Source organism: Oncorhynchus tshawytscha, linkage group LG01 (genome assembly GCF_018296145.1).
Source record: "Oncorhynchus tshawytscha isolate Ot180627B linkage group LG01, Otsh_v2.0, whole genome shotgun sequence".
NCBI classification, from domain to species: Eukaryota; Metazoa; Chordata; class Actinopteri; order Salmoniformes; family Salmonidae; genus Oncorhynchus; species Oncorhynchus tshawytscha.
In genome coordinates, this window is record NC_056429.1 from 50,863,294 (window position 1) to 50,878,596 (window position 15,303).

At 42.1% G+C, this 15,303-nt stretch overlaps 1 long non-coding RNA gene across 1 annotated transcript in view; it reads right to left on the reverse strand.

Moving 5' to 3' along the window:
* Positions 1 to 3,457: 3,457 nt before the first annotated feature.
* The window catches only part of LOC112249867, a 50,175-nt gene continuing 38,329 nt past the window's right edge, over positions 3,458 to 15,303 (reverse strand). Inside the window, exons 2-3 of the long non-coding RNA XR_002953452.1 lie at positions 3,966 to 4,047; positions 3,458 to 3,762 (exon numbers count right to left, since the gene is read on the reverse strand). This is a non-coding gene — a long non-coding RNA (uncharacterized LOC112249867). The remainder of the gene's footprint in view (positions 3,763 to 3,965; positions 4,048 to 15,303) is intronic.

Genomic DNA, 15,303 nt, shown 5'->3' on the forward strand with positions numbered 1-15,303 from the left:
GGGTGGTGAGGCCATTAACCAATCACAGTCTAATGAGGGGGAGCTGAGATAAAGGCCAGCTCCTGGTCTTTTTAATGAGGTAACTGAGGTAACCGGAGGCTCAGTGACACAGGCCGCGATGGCGACTCACAGCCGCTTAATGACACCCCTAATCCCTGCAGAGACGGCGCCACACACAATTGGCTTCCCCTCCATGTGGCGAAATATCCCAGCAACACCTTCTTGATCGCACCCTGTGACGCCAGTTAGCAGTCCGATGGCATTGGAAAATAGGACCTAATACACTTTTGAAAAAATACATGTGTGGATCAAGTAACAAGAGAGATTTCTGAAGTCTGAGGAGTGTTCTTGCGGTAGTAATGCGGTCGGTTTAAAGAGCTGACCACAATCAGACACTTCCAGATCATTCTTGTTACCGTTATCCTTCTTCACAACGTTTAGAGCTGAGAACTGACTTGTTGTGACAGGAAGTGTAAAGACGTCTCGCCATCACCGACAGCCACCTAGTCTGGTGAAGCCCTGTGTCATTAGTGCTTCACATGATTACTGAATCTTATGAACATAGACAATGTTACGGCAATGATCACAAAATGAAGGACAGGCCATGGCAGTCAATATTATGTTCGAGAGTAAGGTTTCAGTGCATGTGGATCCACGGAACTCCAGGTGATGAAGATGCTGAGCTTTCGTGGTAGTAATGCATTTATATATTAATCCAAAAGAAAGTATTTAGTGTTATTCAAAATAGAACTATCCTTTATTCATTTTAATATACAAGCTTAATTAGCTTCAACCCAATGCTAAGCTGGTCTGTATAATGAGTAGCTTGAAATAGGCTAGCTATTTGCAAACATTGTTCAATTTCACATTTTATTCAAAGCTAATGCTTTACAAAACAGATGACTGATTCTTTTTGCATATTCATGAGTGCCTTGCAAAAGTATTCATCCCCCCCCCTTTGGCGTTTTTCCTATTTTGCTGAATTACAACCTGCAATTTAAATTGATTTTTATTTAGATTTCATGGAATGGACATACACAAAATAGTCCAAATTGGTGAAGTGAAATTTAAAAAATAACTTATTTAAAATAAAATAAAAAAGGAAAAGTGGTGTGTGCATGTATTCACCACTTTGCTATGAAGCCCCTAAATAAGATCTGGTGCAACCAATTACCTTCAGAAGTCACATAATTAGTTCAATAAAGTGTGCAATCTAAATGTCACATGATCTCAGTATATAGACACCTGTTCTGAAAGGCCCCAGAGTCTGCAAAACCACTAAGCAAGGGGCACCACCAAGCAAGCGGCATCATGAAGACCAAGGAGAAGTACAGATCAGGGTTGGGTTATAAAAAATATCAGAAACTTTGAACATCCCAAGGAGCACCACTAAATCCATTATTATTATATTTTTAAGAATATGGCACCACAACAAACCTGCCAAGACAGGACCGCCCATCAAAACTCACGGACCAGGCAAAGAGGGAATTAATCAGAGGCAACAAAGAGACCAAAGATAACCCTGAAGGAGCTGCAAAGCGCCACAGCGGAGATTGAAGTATCTGTCCTTAGGACAACTTTAAGCCGTACACTCCACAGAGCTGGGCTTTACAGAAGAGTGGCCAGAAAAAAAGCCATTGCTTGAAGAAAAAAATAAGCAAACATGTTTGGTGTTTGCCAAAAAAGGCATGTGGGAGACTCCCCAAACATATGGAAGAAGGTACTCTGGTCAGATGAGACTAAAATTTAGTTTTTTAGCCATCTAGGAAATCGCTATGTCTGGTGCAAACCCAACACCTCTCATCACCCGAGATCACCATCCCCACAGTGAAGCACGGTGGTGGCAGCATCATGCTGTGGGGATGTTGTTCATTGGCAGGGACTGGGAAACTGGTCAGAATTGAAGGAATGATGGATGGCACTAAATAGAGGGAAATTCTTGAGGGAAACCTGTTTCAGTCTTCCAGAGATTTGAAACTGGGATGGAGGTTCACCTTCCAGCAGGACAATGACCCTAAGCATACTGCTAAAGCAACACTCAAGTGGTTTTAAGGGGAAACATTTAAATGCCTTGGAATGGCCTAGTCAAAGCCCAGACCTCAATCCATTTGAGAATCTGTGGTATGACTTAAAGATTGGTGTACACCAGCGGAACCCATCCAACTTGATGGAGCTGGAGAAGCTTTGCCTTGAAGAATGGGAAACAAATCCCGATGGCTAAATGTGCCAAGCTTAAGGAGACATACCCCAAGAGACGTGCAGCTGTAATTGCTGCAAAAGGTGGCTGTACAAAGTATTTACTTTGTGGGGTGAATAGTCATGCACGCTCAAGTCTTATTTCTTGTTTGTTTCACAATAAAAATATATTTAGCATCTTCAAAGTGGTAGGCATGTTGTGTAAATCAAATTATATAATCAAATGATACAAACCCCACAAAAATCCATTTTAATTCCAGGTTGTAAGGCAACAAAATAGTAAAAATGCCAAGGGGGGTGAATACTTTCGCACGCCACTGTATATGACATGACAGTTGTTGCCAAGTGGATTCTGTCTTCTATTCCTTTTCACATATATCCTACAAATGCCTCAAATCCCATCTAACAATGCCAACATACATGTGTTTTAGTGCAATCATCAAAGACAATGATTCCCAAACTCCTTTTTTGTTTAAATATGGTGGATGCAATTCTCTTGTTTATATTTAAACAGTCCCTTATTAGAGCGAGTGGGAGAACTTGGATGGCTTGAATTCTTGATCCTCTCCCCAGACTCAAACTCAATGGACTTGCTGTCCAGGAGAACAGCAGAACATATGGAAAAGGATTTGCAAGTATAAATTCAAACGCATGAGACTCCAAAACCGCACCCCACAAAAACATTCCATTCTTGAGATTGGTGGTTTGAAGTAGAGAGTACTTGTCGCATCTCATTCAGCAACGACAGATTCTGAGAAGTTATGAATTTATCAGGGAATCTCAAAACAAATACATTGCCTTATAGTGAGACACCTCAATGTGCTGTGTTGAAATTAACACAGTTCAGCTGAGATCTATAGACCTACACAAGGACTACAGTCAGCTTGCCTGTTGTCTGGAAAATATACATATTTTCCTTGTCTGGATAATAATGTATAGATTTATTCTCTCCCAGAGCATTTCCATACTTAGTTAAGTAACTACTTTAGTCTCAGCAAGACATCAGGGCTATGTTCCTGCATATGCTCTTGTTTAGATGTAGCTTCCTATACCTGGCTCCCGAGTGGTGCAGAGGTCTAAGGCACTGCATCTCAGTGCAAGAGGCATCACTACAGTCCCTGGTTTGAATCCAGGCTGTATCACATCCGGCCGTGATTGACCTATGGGTAGGCCGTCATTCTAAATAAGAATTTGTTCTTAACTGACTTGCCTAGTTAAATATAAAATATTTGTTCTACAGAACGTCTGTTTTATATTTGTGGTCAAGACTGATTCCAAAGATAGCACATGATTGAGAACTGACATACAGTAAAATAATAATACAAATGTATTCAACTTTTATGGTGCTATTCATTGCATAAAGAATCTCAAAGCAATTTAAAGCAAAACAAAAAAGACAAGCAATTTAGAAAACAACAACTACATCATTCATGAGATGGAAGGTCATGTGTAAGGCTGGGAAAGTGCATGGCTTGAGTGGTCAGCGGAGGGAGGTGGTCAAATGGGGAGAGCAAGCAAAGATGGTCTCTGGAGCAAGTCCGGGGGCAGGCAGGCTGCAACCTCAACCTATATGCGGTAACACATGTAGTGTTAACACGTATTTCCATATTATGTGATTTATTTTGTTTCTGTGTGCTCGTACAAGTGTTATATTCAAGGTTCCAAGACATATCAGCAAACTGCTTCCACACTATACAGACAAATGCCTCTTTCTCTCTCCCATCTCTCTCACACTTTTTTTTCTCTCTCTCTCATTTCTTCTTTCTCACCATCACTCACTCCGAGCCCCTGATCCAGATGTGCTGTGCTCCCGGCGAAGTCTGAGGTGCCAGCTGAGGCAAGAGCGTTACCCTGGCGAGGAGAGACAAGGCGAGATGAAAGAGACACAGGGAGACAGTGGATGGATCCTTTTCTCCCTAACGTCTTTATTGGGAATCCACACTAGGAGCTCATCATGACACTAGGAGCTCCAGCCCATTGAGGCAGTTGCTCCAGGAAGCTGACCCCAAAATGTGTTATTACCCTGTTTAATATCAGCGATTGCTCACTTACAGTTTCATTACTGACATATTCCACATGTTCGTTCCTCTATTAAAGGTTTGTGGAAACCACAGTGAAAATCCCTCTAAGCTCATACAGTTTATTAATGTAAATGACTCTTTATGATATCAGTGGTAAAGTGAGATGGAGTTGTGTGTATTCATTGCAGGGAAACATGTACAGTGCATTTGGAAAGTATTCAGACCTCTTGACTTTTTCCACATTTTGTTACGTTACAGACTTTACTCGACATTGTTTTTTCCCCCTTATCAATCTAGACACAATACCCCATAAGGACAAAGCAAAAATAGGTTTTTAGAAGAAAAAAAGGAGATATCACATTTACATAAGTATAGTGTGGAAGCACCTTTGGCAGCGATTACAGCATCAAATCTCCTTGGGTATGACTCTACAAGCTTGGCACACCTGTATTTGCGGAGTTTCTCTATTTCTCCCCTGCAGATCCTCTCAAGCTCTGTCAGGTTGGATGGGGAGCGTCACTGCACAGCTGTTTGCAGGTCTTTCCAGAGATGTTCGATTGGGTTCAAGTCCGGGCTCTGGCTGGGCCACTCAAGGACATTCAGAGACTTGTCCCGAAGCCACTCCTGCATTGTCTTGGCTGTGTGCCTAGGGTCCTTGTCCCGTTGGAAGGTGAACTTTCGCCCCAGTCTGAGATCCTGAGCGCTCTGGAGCTGAATTTCATCAAGGATCTCTCTGTACTTTGCTTCATTCATCTTTCCCTTGATCCTGACTAGTCTCCCAGGCCCTGCCAGTGAAAAACATCCCTACAGCACAATGCTGCCGCCACCATGCTTCACCGTATGGATGGTGCCTGGTTTCCTCCAGACGTGACGCTTGGCATTGAGGCCAATCTTGGTTTCATAGTCTGAGGACAATCTGGTTTCATCAGACCAGACCAGAGAATCTTGTTTTTCATGGTTTGAGAGTCCTTTCGGTGCCTTTTGGAAAACTACAAGTGGGCTGTCATGTGCCTTTTACTGGGTAATGGCTTCTGTCTGGCCACTCTACCATAAAGGCCTGATTGATGGAGTGCTGCAGAAATGGTTGTACTTCTAGAAGGTCTCCACAGAGGAACTCTGGTCAGATTGACCATCGGGTTCTTGGTCACCTCCCTGATCAAAGCCCTTCTCTTCCCCAAATGCTCAGTTTGGCCAGGTGGCCAGCTCTAGGAAAAGTATTGGTGGTTCTAAACATCTATATAAGAATGATGGAGGCCACTGTATTCTTGGGGACATTCAATGCTCAGAAATGTTTTGGTACCCTTCCTCAGATCTGTGGCTCGACACAATCCTGTCTAGGAGGTCTACGGACAATTAATTTGACCTCATGGCTTGGTTTTTGCTCTGACATGCACTTTCAAGTGTGGGACCTTATATAGACAGGTGTGTGTCTTTCCAAATCATGTCCAATCAATTTAATTTACCACACGTGGACTCCAATCAAGTTGTAAATCAATGATAACAGGATGCACCTGAGCTCAATTTCAAGTCTTATAGCAAAGGTTCTGAATACTTATGTAAATAATGTATTTCTGTTTTAATTTTTTTTTATACATTTGTAAAAATTCTAAAAACTTGTTTCTGCTTTCTCAATATGGGGGTATAGTGTGTAGATTGATGAGGGAAACATTTTTAATTTAATCCATTTTAGAACAAGGCTATAAAGTAACAAAATGTGGAAAAAGGGAAGTGGTCTGAATACTTTCAGAATGTACTGTATGTAGGAGTGTTTTGTGATTCCAGGTACAAGGGGGTTTATCATTCTTGCGTTATCAGCCCACTGTAAGCCCATGATGATGGCACGGAGGAGGTTTTAGTGCAAGGAGTGAAGAAGCAGACCAGGGAGGTTAAACCTCTATGGGCGGTTCCTCATATGTCAATCCAAGACGATTATGGGGATTTTATGCTTAGTCACCAATCCGAACCAAATAGAGGTTACAGTGAATAAAATATTTAAATATTTAGACTTATGTCAATGAGGGAGAAATATGCTTTTCATTAGTTTTTGTTTAATTTTGTATGCTTTTAAAAATTTTGTTTCATAAAATGAATAAAGCTTTCAGAATTTAATTGTTTATTCAGTCTCGTTTTCAAATAGTCAACATTGAAACTTGTTTTAAATGTGTGTTACAATTTGTTAAAATAGATAACCTAAAGCTGAACAAGAGCGTGAGTCCAGTGTTCACTGATTATTCTTGCACATCGTAGTTCACGAGCAGTCCCAAACATCTAAAGAATAAGCTATAGACTAGGGTTGAATATTTTCCTGGTATTTCCCAAATGTTCCATCCCGAGAATAACCTGCTATTGTTCCAGGTAACCCGCTAAAGGTCCTGCTAAAGGTCAGTCTAAAGCATACAAAGCATGTTAATATGCCTGGATTAGAGCCTTGATCGGCATGAAAAGTTAAGTCTGACGCTATCTGAGCCTGACGAGCCATACATTAAATATAATTCATTAGCCCCAACAAAGAAAAAGCTCAAATGATTGTTCCGTTATACAATAAATAGCCAATGATATACAGTATTCAGACCCCTTGACTTTTCCCACATTCTGTCACGCTTCAGCCTTATTCAAAAATTGGTTAAATTTAAAAAAATTCTCAGCAATCAACACACAATACCCAATAATGACAAAGCGAAAACAGGTTTTTAGACATTTTAGCAAATGTATAAAAAAACAGAAATAACATATTTACATAAGCAATCAGACCCTTTGCTATGAAACTCAAAATTGAGCTCAGGTGCATCCTGTTTCCATTGATCATCCTTGAGATGTTTCTACAACTTGGTTGTTGTCCACTTGTGATAAATTCAATTGATTGGACATGATTTGGAAAGGCACACACCTGTCTATATAAGGTCCCACAGTTGACAGCACATGTCAGAGCAAAAACCAAGCCCTGGGGTTGAAGAAATTGTCCTTAAAGTCAAGGCACAGATCTGGGGAAGGGTACCAAAAAATGTCTGAGCAAACGGGGTAGAAAGGCCATGGTCAGGGAGGTGACCAAGAACCTGATGGTCACTCTGACATAACTCTAGAGTTCCTCTGTGGAGATGGGGGAACCTTCCAGAAGGAAGGACAACCAACTATGCAGCACTCTACCAATCAGGCCTTTATGGAAGAGTGGCCAGACAGAAGCCACTCCTCATTAAAAGGCACATTACAGCCCGCTTTGAGTTTGCCAAAAGGCACCTAAAGGACTCTCAGACCATGAGAAACAAGATTCTCTGGTCTGATGAAACCAAGATTGAAGTCTTTGGCCTGAATGTCTCCTCATCTCTGGAGGAAACCTGGCACCATCCCTACGGTGAAGCATGGTGGTGGCATCTTCATGCTGTGGGGTTATTTTCAGTAGCAGGGACTGGGAGACTAGTCAGGATCGAGGCTAAATTTAACAGAGCAAAGTACAGAGAGAACCAGAGATCCTGCTCCAGAGCGCTCCGGAGCTCAGACTGGGGTGAAGGTTCACCTTCCAACAGGACAAGGACCCTAATCACACAGCCAAGTCAACGCAGAAGAGTTTTCGGGACAAATGTCTGAATGTCCTTGAGTGGCCCAGCCAGAACCTGGACTTGAACCCGATCGAACAGTGGATTTGTGCCCATAGACTACGTTGTTGCCGGGGATGTCTGGTGAGGACCTGCCTTACAACAGGCCTACAAGCCCTCAGTCCAGCCTTTCTCAGCGTATTGCGGACAGTGTGAGCACTGATGGAGGGATTGTGCATTGTGCATCTCTGGAAAGACCTGAAAATAGCTGTTTAGCAACGCTCCCCATCCAACCTGACAGAGCTTGAGAGGAGCTGCAGAGAAGAATGGGAGAAAGTCCCCAAATACAAGTGTGCCAAGCTTGTAGCGTCATACCGAAGAAGACTTGACCCTGTAATCGCTGACTCTCTTTTCTGTATACATCAATGATGTTGCTCTTGCTGCTGGTGATTCTCTGATCCACCTCTAAGCAGACGACACCATTCTGTATTCTTCTGGCCCCTCCTTGGACACTGTGTTAACTAACCTCCAGATGAGCTTCAATGCCATACAACTCTCCTTCCGTGGCCTCCAACTGCTCTTAAACGCAAGTAAAACTAAATGCATGCTTTTCAATCGATCGCTGCCCGCACCTGCTCGCCCGTCCAGCATCACTACTCTGGACGGCTCTGACTTAGAATACGTGGACAACTACAAATACCTGGGTGTCTGATTAGACTGTAAACTCTCCTTCCAGACTCACATTAAGCATCTCCAATCCAAAATTAAATCTAGAATCGGCTTCCTATATCGCAACAAAGCATCCTTCACTCATGCTGCCAAACATACCCTCGTAAAACTGACCATCCTACCGATCCTCCACTTCGGTGATGTCATCTATAAAATAGCCTCCAACACTCTACTCAACAAACTGGATGCAGTCTATCCCAGTGCCATCCGTTTTGTCACCAAAGCCCCATACACTACCCACCATTGCGACCTGTACACTCTCATTGGTTGGCCCTCGCTTCATACTCGTCGCCAAACCCACTGGCTACAGGTTATCTACAAGTCTCTGCTAGGTAAAGCCCCGCCTTATCTCAGCTCACTGATCACCATAGCAGCACCCACTCATAGCACGCGCTCCAACAGGTATATCTCACTGGTCACCCCCAAAGCCAATTCCTCCTTTGGTCGTCTTTCCTTCCAGTTCTCTGCTGCCCATGACTGGAACGAATTGCAAAAATCTCTGAAGCTGGAGACTCACATCTCCCTCACTAGCTTTAAGCACCAGCTGTCAGAGCAGTTTACAGATCACTGCACCTGTACTTAGCCTATCTGTAAACAGCCCATCTACCTACCTCATCCCCATACTGGTATTTATTTATTTATTTTGCTCCTTTGCACCCCAGTATCTCTACCTGCACATTCATCTTCTGCCGATCTACCATTCCAGTGTTTAATTGCTATATTGTAATTACTTCGCCACCACGGCCTATTTATTTCCTTTGTGTGTAGTTTGATGAGTAAAAAATTAATGTTATACATTTTAGAATAAGACTGTAACGTAACAAAATTTGGGAATAGTCAAGGGGTTCGAATACTTTCTGAAGGCACTGTACACTACTGCACATTACACACCACAGAAAAACCTAAAAGTCCATAAAAGGAGCTATGTTAAAAAATAAGGTGACGGAGATGGAGATGTGTAAATTAGACGTACATTCAGTCCTAATATTATGGTTGCATATGCTGCAGCAAATGTAGGGACCACAATGGAAATAAGTCCCCGACTTTATTGTGCAATCCCGGTCACTTATTTCATTATTTGTGTATGTACTGACAAATAAAATCCATCCAAACTGTGCAGAGGCAATTTGATGAATGGAAAGAGTTTAATGACGTTCAGAGATTGTCAACCCAAGCCTTCGATACTGGGTAAGCCTACAAGTTTGGGAGGTAGGGATGTGTTTTCTGTTTGTCGAGATTGACATAGTCTATTTATTATGGTGTTGAAAACGCAAACCATGTCGGTATGTTTTGTTTATTGGTTGTGTGGAGCATTGGCACAGAAGCCTGTTGGTGGAAAATTAATTGCATATATTTTATATAATTATAAATATGGCATCAAAATGTTGAAAATCTGATTTCAACGTTTGAAACAGGCAGGTAGAGTGAGCTCCTCTGTGGTGGTCATCTAACTCTCAACCTTCTGGCCCGTAGCCAAGTAGATATCCATGTTTATTAACACGGGGTGGCTACAGTTATTGTCATTTGTGATTGTAAATATTATTTTGAGTTAATTATGTGAGGGGGGAGGGTGTTGCATTTATTTTACAGTACAAGGGGAGGTTCGTGAGAAGAAAGAAAAATACGTTGGGGAAGGGAGGGGAGGTGCATTACGATCTGTCCGTTAGTACCCTCCCCTTTATGTAACTTCTGTTCACAGAAGGCCACCATCTCATTTGTAGTGTGGAATTGTCCTTAGGTTTATTGCTTTTGGAAAAATATCACTATATCCCTATCTAAAAATACTTGGAGTTTATGTACCTTGCTCTATTGTTGTGTTGCTGTTGAATTACAGCGCGTCAGTATCAATGTCATTAGATCACAAAATGGTGTGGCTAGCAGACCTAACCACTGCAAAAAAAAAGTTATTGCCTTAAGAAGGAAGCCCCCACACGCTGGCAAGGCTGCATTGTGTCACGTTCTGACCTTTGTGATGTCTTTGTTTTAGTATGGTAAGGGCGTGAGTTGGGTGGGTAGTCTATATTCTTTTTTCTATGATTTGGTATTTCTGTGTTTGGCCTGGTATGGTTCTCAATCAGAGGCAGCTGTCAATCGTTGTCCCTGATTGAGAACCATACTTAGGCAGCCTGTTTTCACCCTTGAGTTGTGGGTGATTATTTTTCTGTTTAGTGTGGTTTGCACCCGACGGAGCTGTTTCGGTTGTGCTTTTTTGTTTCTTTATTTGATAGTGTTCAGTTTAAATAAATAACATGAACACTTACCACGCTGCATCTTAGTCCTCTCCTTCCAACAGCCGTTACACATTGGGTCTTCTCATTTTTAGATATTGTTATTCTGGAATTGTCCACTGTTTGTTCTCATGGTGCCAATGAAAGAACCTTATTAATGTGGTCAAATGCAGCTGAAAGTGTTTGATCTCTTGAACCTTATGTGGTCAAATGCAGCTGGAAGTATAAGATCTCTTGAACCTTATGTGGTCAAATAGAGCTGAAAAAGTAAGATCTCTTGCAGTGAGGAGTTAAATCAAAAGGTTCACTCAGGTGGGAAGGGGTGGTTTTATTTTGGGTTTATAATGAATCTTGTTTTATATTTTACTTGTAATGGTGGAATCAATTAGCGTATTATTGCTTGGTAGGTGCATGTACTATAAATGTAGCTTATGTTATTGATAAGCATGTAATGATTATCATGTGTTATACAAGTGGTGGGTCTAATCCTGAATGCTGATTGGTTAAAACCACATTCCAGCCGGTGTCTATTCCAAAAGTTACCAACGGCTTAAGCTATGACGTTAAAATGCCTATTTACTCTGTTCCATCTGACTGTGCAATCCACTGTCTCATCAGACCAGCCAGGCAATTTATAAACTTGATCTCCATTAAATAAAGCATCTAGACATTATCTCACATTTCTTTTAGACTACCATTTAGTTTTCAACAGGGGAGATTTGTATAAACTTTGATGTCTGACTCTCTGATATTTGCAACATTGTTTCAATATTCAAATTCAATCTCCAGCTGTTCCATAGTAACGTGCCGGGGTCGGGAATCGGGACGAGACAGACAAGCAGGCAGTGTTTCTCAACCAGTCAAAATCATGAATCAGCTGGCATCATTTTTATGGATATATACAAAGAAATGTCAATTGAAAAAAGGTAAAGCAAAACGAAGCGCTGCTAGTTTGCGGTCTCTCCAGCTTCAGTTTGAAGTGATTGTTTTAGCTGTGTTGTTGACTAGCTCCTCTGACGAGTGAGACCATTTTCTATGCCAGGCAAAATTGCGCCTCATCAACTCATTGATGTATCCAAATAAATGTCAGCTTAAACAAATGCAAATGCAGCTACTTTGCTGTCATTCTGGCTGCACTTTTTGATGTGACTGTAAGTTAGCCGTAGTTAGCTAGCAAGCAAAGGATAAGAATGTTGCCAGCCAGTATGGCAATGGAACATTTAGAACAAACGACTGGGTCGCGTCCATAGATACAGAACAAAAAGACTGAACGTCTGAACGTCTCTGGCAACCAAACTGATAGAACGAGCAACCAGCCGGCTTGGGTAGCAACCCAAGATTTGTGTCGGAACTATATCTTGTGGAAGGATGAAATAGTAGGAATACATTTATCAAAATAACGTTTTTAATGAAAATATGTCAATCATTATTTGAAAATGTTGATAATTTGTTGTATAAAAGTGATAATGCCCTCGAGGCTGGTGTTTGGAGGATATATTGCCGGCCATCGAATTCGTCTTGGGCCTAACAACACATTGCCAATATATCCTCCAAAAACCGGCTTCTCCTGCATTATCACTTAAATATGGCCGTGTGCTGACAAGGTATTTGTCATTTGTCCAATGCTGTTAATTCTGCCGATTGACTGAATACAGTCCGGTGGGTGCCATTTTATTTCATTTTGAGCACCTGCCCCCTGCACTACATATGATGAACCACAAGTTAAAACAGAAATAGGTTGAAGCTCTTGTTCTCTACTGCCCCCATCACTCTTGACAAATGGACCACTCATAGAGAGCCCTCATTGAGTGAGTTGTAACTTTAAGCCGCCCATCGCAGGTGAAGGTGATTTTCCTCCTCCTGCTCCACCTCAGCCTCCAATCTCTGGCCTCCATCAAAGGTGAACGTGCCGACCCCAGGTTCAGATGAACTCCACTGTCAGACCAAAGGCCTCCCTTCCCTTTTCCACCTCAACTCACACATCTCCTACAACAGGGGAAATTAAGGCTAGTTTAGCAGATCTTACAGCACGACTCAACACCTTCCCCAGATCGCTGACAGATTGACTGGCTGGCACAATCCATTGTCGCACTACTTGACTTATCTTTGCCTCTGGCCAAAAGCAGCTTCTCCAGGCCCACTCCCATACTCGTCCGTCTGTCTGTCTGTCACTCACTCACTCATACCAGGGGTGAAAGTAAACCAGTAAGTTCTAGTACGGCATCCTGGCAAAATAAACAGTATGATTACACCGTACCGGTCAAATGTGAGCCTATCACAATCACCCAATGTCATTACACTTTCAGTTTTTTTTTTTGTAACAGATGTGTCTTTCTACCTTGAAAGTAGGATAAAACTTAAATACATTGACTTAACCTGACTAACATGTTGTTGTATCAGTCTATTTCCAACCTAATCATCAGAACCATGTACATGTTTAAAATGCGTTGAAAATTCCAAGTAAAAATGTTACAAATCTTTTTAATCATATATTCAATAAAAGGGGTTCGAAATTATGTTGAATTTCGTATTTGATTAGACATAAGTTATTTGACCTTGTTTCAATATTGATAGTAAAATGGTATGTTTGAATCAACGTCATTGTTTAAAAGTCATGCCATTATCCTAAATAAAGAGGTATATTGCAATAAAAGGTAAAGCCACAGTCTAACGATTCCTGCATGGGCAGTGGCTCCTACTGGTATATGAGGGGTAATGCACTTCAGTGAGAACAAGTCTACCATCCAGAGCCTCGTTTCCCAGAGCCTTTTGTAGTCTTAAAGATCATTGTTTGAACCATCTTATGATATACGCTACATGACCAAATGTATGTGGACACCTGTTCGTCAAACATCTCATTCCAAAATCATGGGCATTAATATGGAGTTGGTCCCCCGTTTGCTGCTATAACAGCCTCTACTCTTCTGGAATGGCTTTCCACTAGATGTTGGAACATTGCTGCAGGGACTTGTTTCCATTCAGCCACAAGAGCATTAGTTAGGTCGGGCGATTAGGCCTGGCTTGCAGTCTTCATTCCAATTCATCCAAAAGGTGTTCGATGGGGTTGTGGTCAGGGCGCTGTGCAGGCCAGTGAAGTTCTTCCGCACAGATCTTGACAAACCATTTCTGTATGGACCTTGCTTTGTGCACAGAGGCATTGCCATGCTAAAACAGGAAAGGGCCTTACACAAACTGTTGCCACATAGTTGGAAGCACAGAATCGTCTACAATGTCATTGTATGCTGTAGAGTTAAGATTTCCCTTCACTGGAAGGAAGGGGCCTAGCACAAACCATGGAAAACAGCCCCATACCACTATTCCTCCTCCACCAAACTGACAGATGGTGAAGCATGATTAATCACTCCAGAGAACATGTTTCTACTGCTAATGGTGGCGAGCTTTACACCACTCCAGCCGACGCTTGGCATTGTGCATGGTGATATTAGGCTTCTATGCAGCTGAAGCTCCCGATGAACCGTTCTTGTGCTGATGTTGCTTCCAGAGGCAGTTTGGAGTTTTGCAACCGAGGACAGACGATTTTTATACGTTACGGGCTTCAGCAATTGGTGGTCCCGTTCTGTAAGCTTGTGTGTCCTACCACTTCGTGGCTGAGCTGTTGTTGCTCCTAGACGTTTCCACTTCACAATAACAGCACACCGGGCAGCTCTAGCAGGGAAGAAATTTGATGGACTGACTTGTCAGAAAGATGGCATCCTATGACGGTGCAACATTGAAAGTCACTGAGCTCTTCAGACGGGTCATTCTACTGTGAATGTTTGTCTATGGAGATTGCAAGACATTGTGTTCGATTTTATACAGCTGTCAGCAACGGGTATGACTGAAATAGCAGAATCCCCACATTTGAAGGGGTGTCCACATACCTTTGCATATATAGTGGATCTTTAGTAGTCGAGCTGTTTCCCAGAGCCTTTGTAACTTGGCTCTTAAAAACCTTTGCACATCTACAAGTGATCCAGTCCATAGAGACTCGTAGAGCAGCCAAACTGCATCATTAGATTGCTCTACCGCATCACTTTATTCACAGAAGATCTCCGCTAAACATAGACTCAAGATGTTTAATGCAAGGAAACTTAAATCAGTTTTACCTAATTTCTATCAGCATGTTAAATGTGCAACCAGAGGGGGAAAAAATCTGGACCACCTTTACTCCACACACAGAGATGCATACAAAGCTTTCCCTCGCCCTCCATTTGGCAATTCTGACCATAATTCTATCCTCCCGATTCCTGCTTACAAGCAAAAATTTAAGCAGGAAGCACCAGTGACTCGGTCTACAAAAACATGGTCAGATGAAGCAGATGCTAAGTTACAGGACTGTTTTGCTAACACAGACTGGAATATGTTCCGGGATTCTTTCGATGGCATTGAGGAGTACACCACATCAGTCACTGGCTTTATCATTAAGTGCACTGAGGACATCCAGAAGCCATTGATTACAGGCAACATTCGCACTGAGCTAAAGAGTAGAGCTGCAACTTTCAAGGAGCGGGACTCTAACCCGGAAGCTTATAAGAAATCACGCTATTCCCTCCTACGAACCATCAAACAGGCACACCTATGTGAGAATGCTAGTCATTG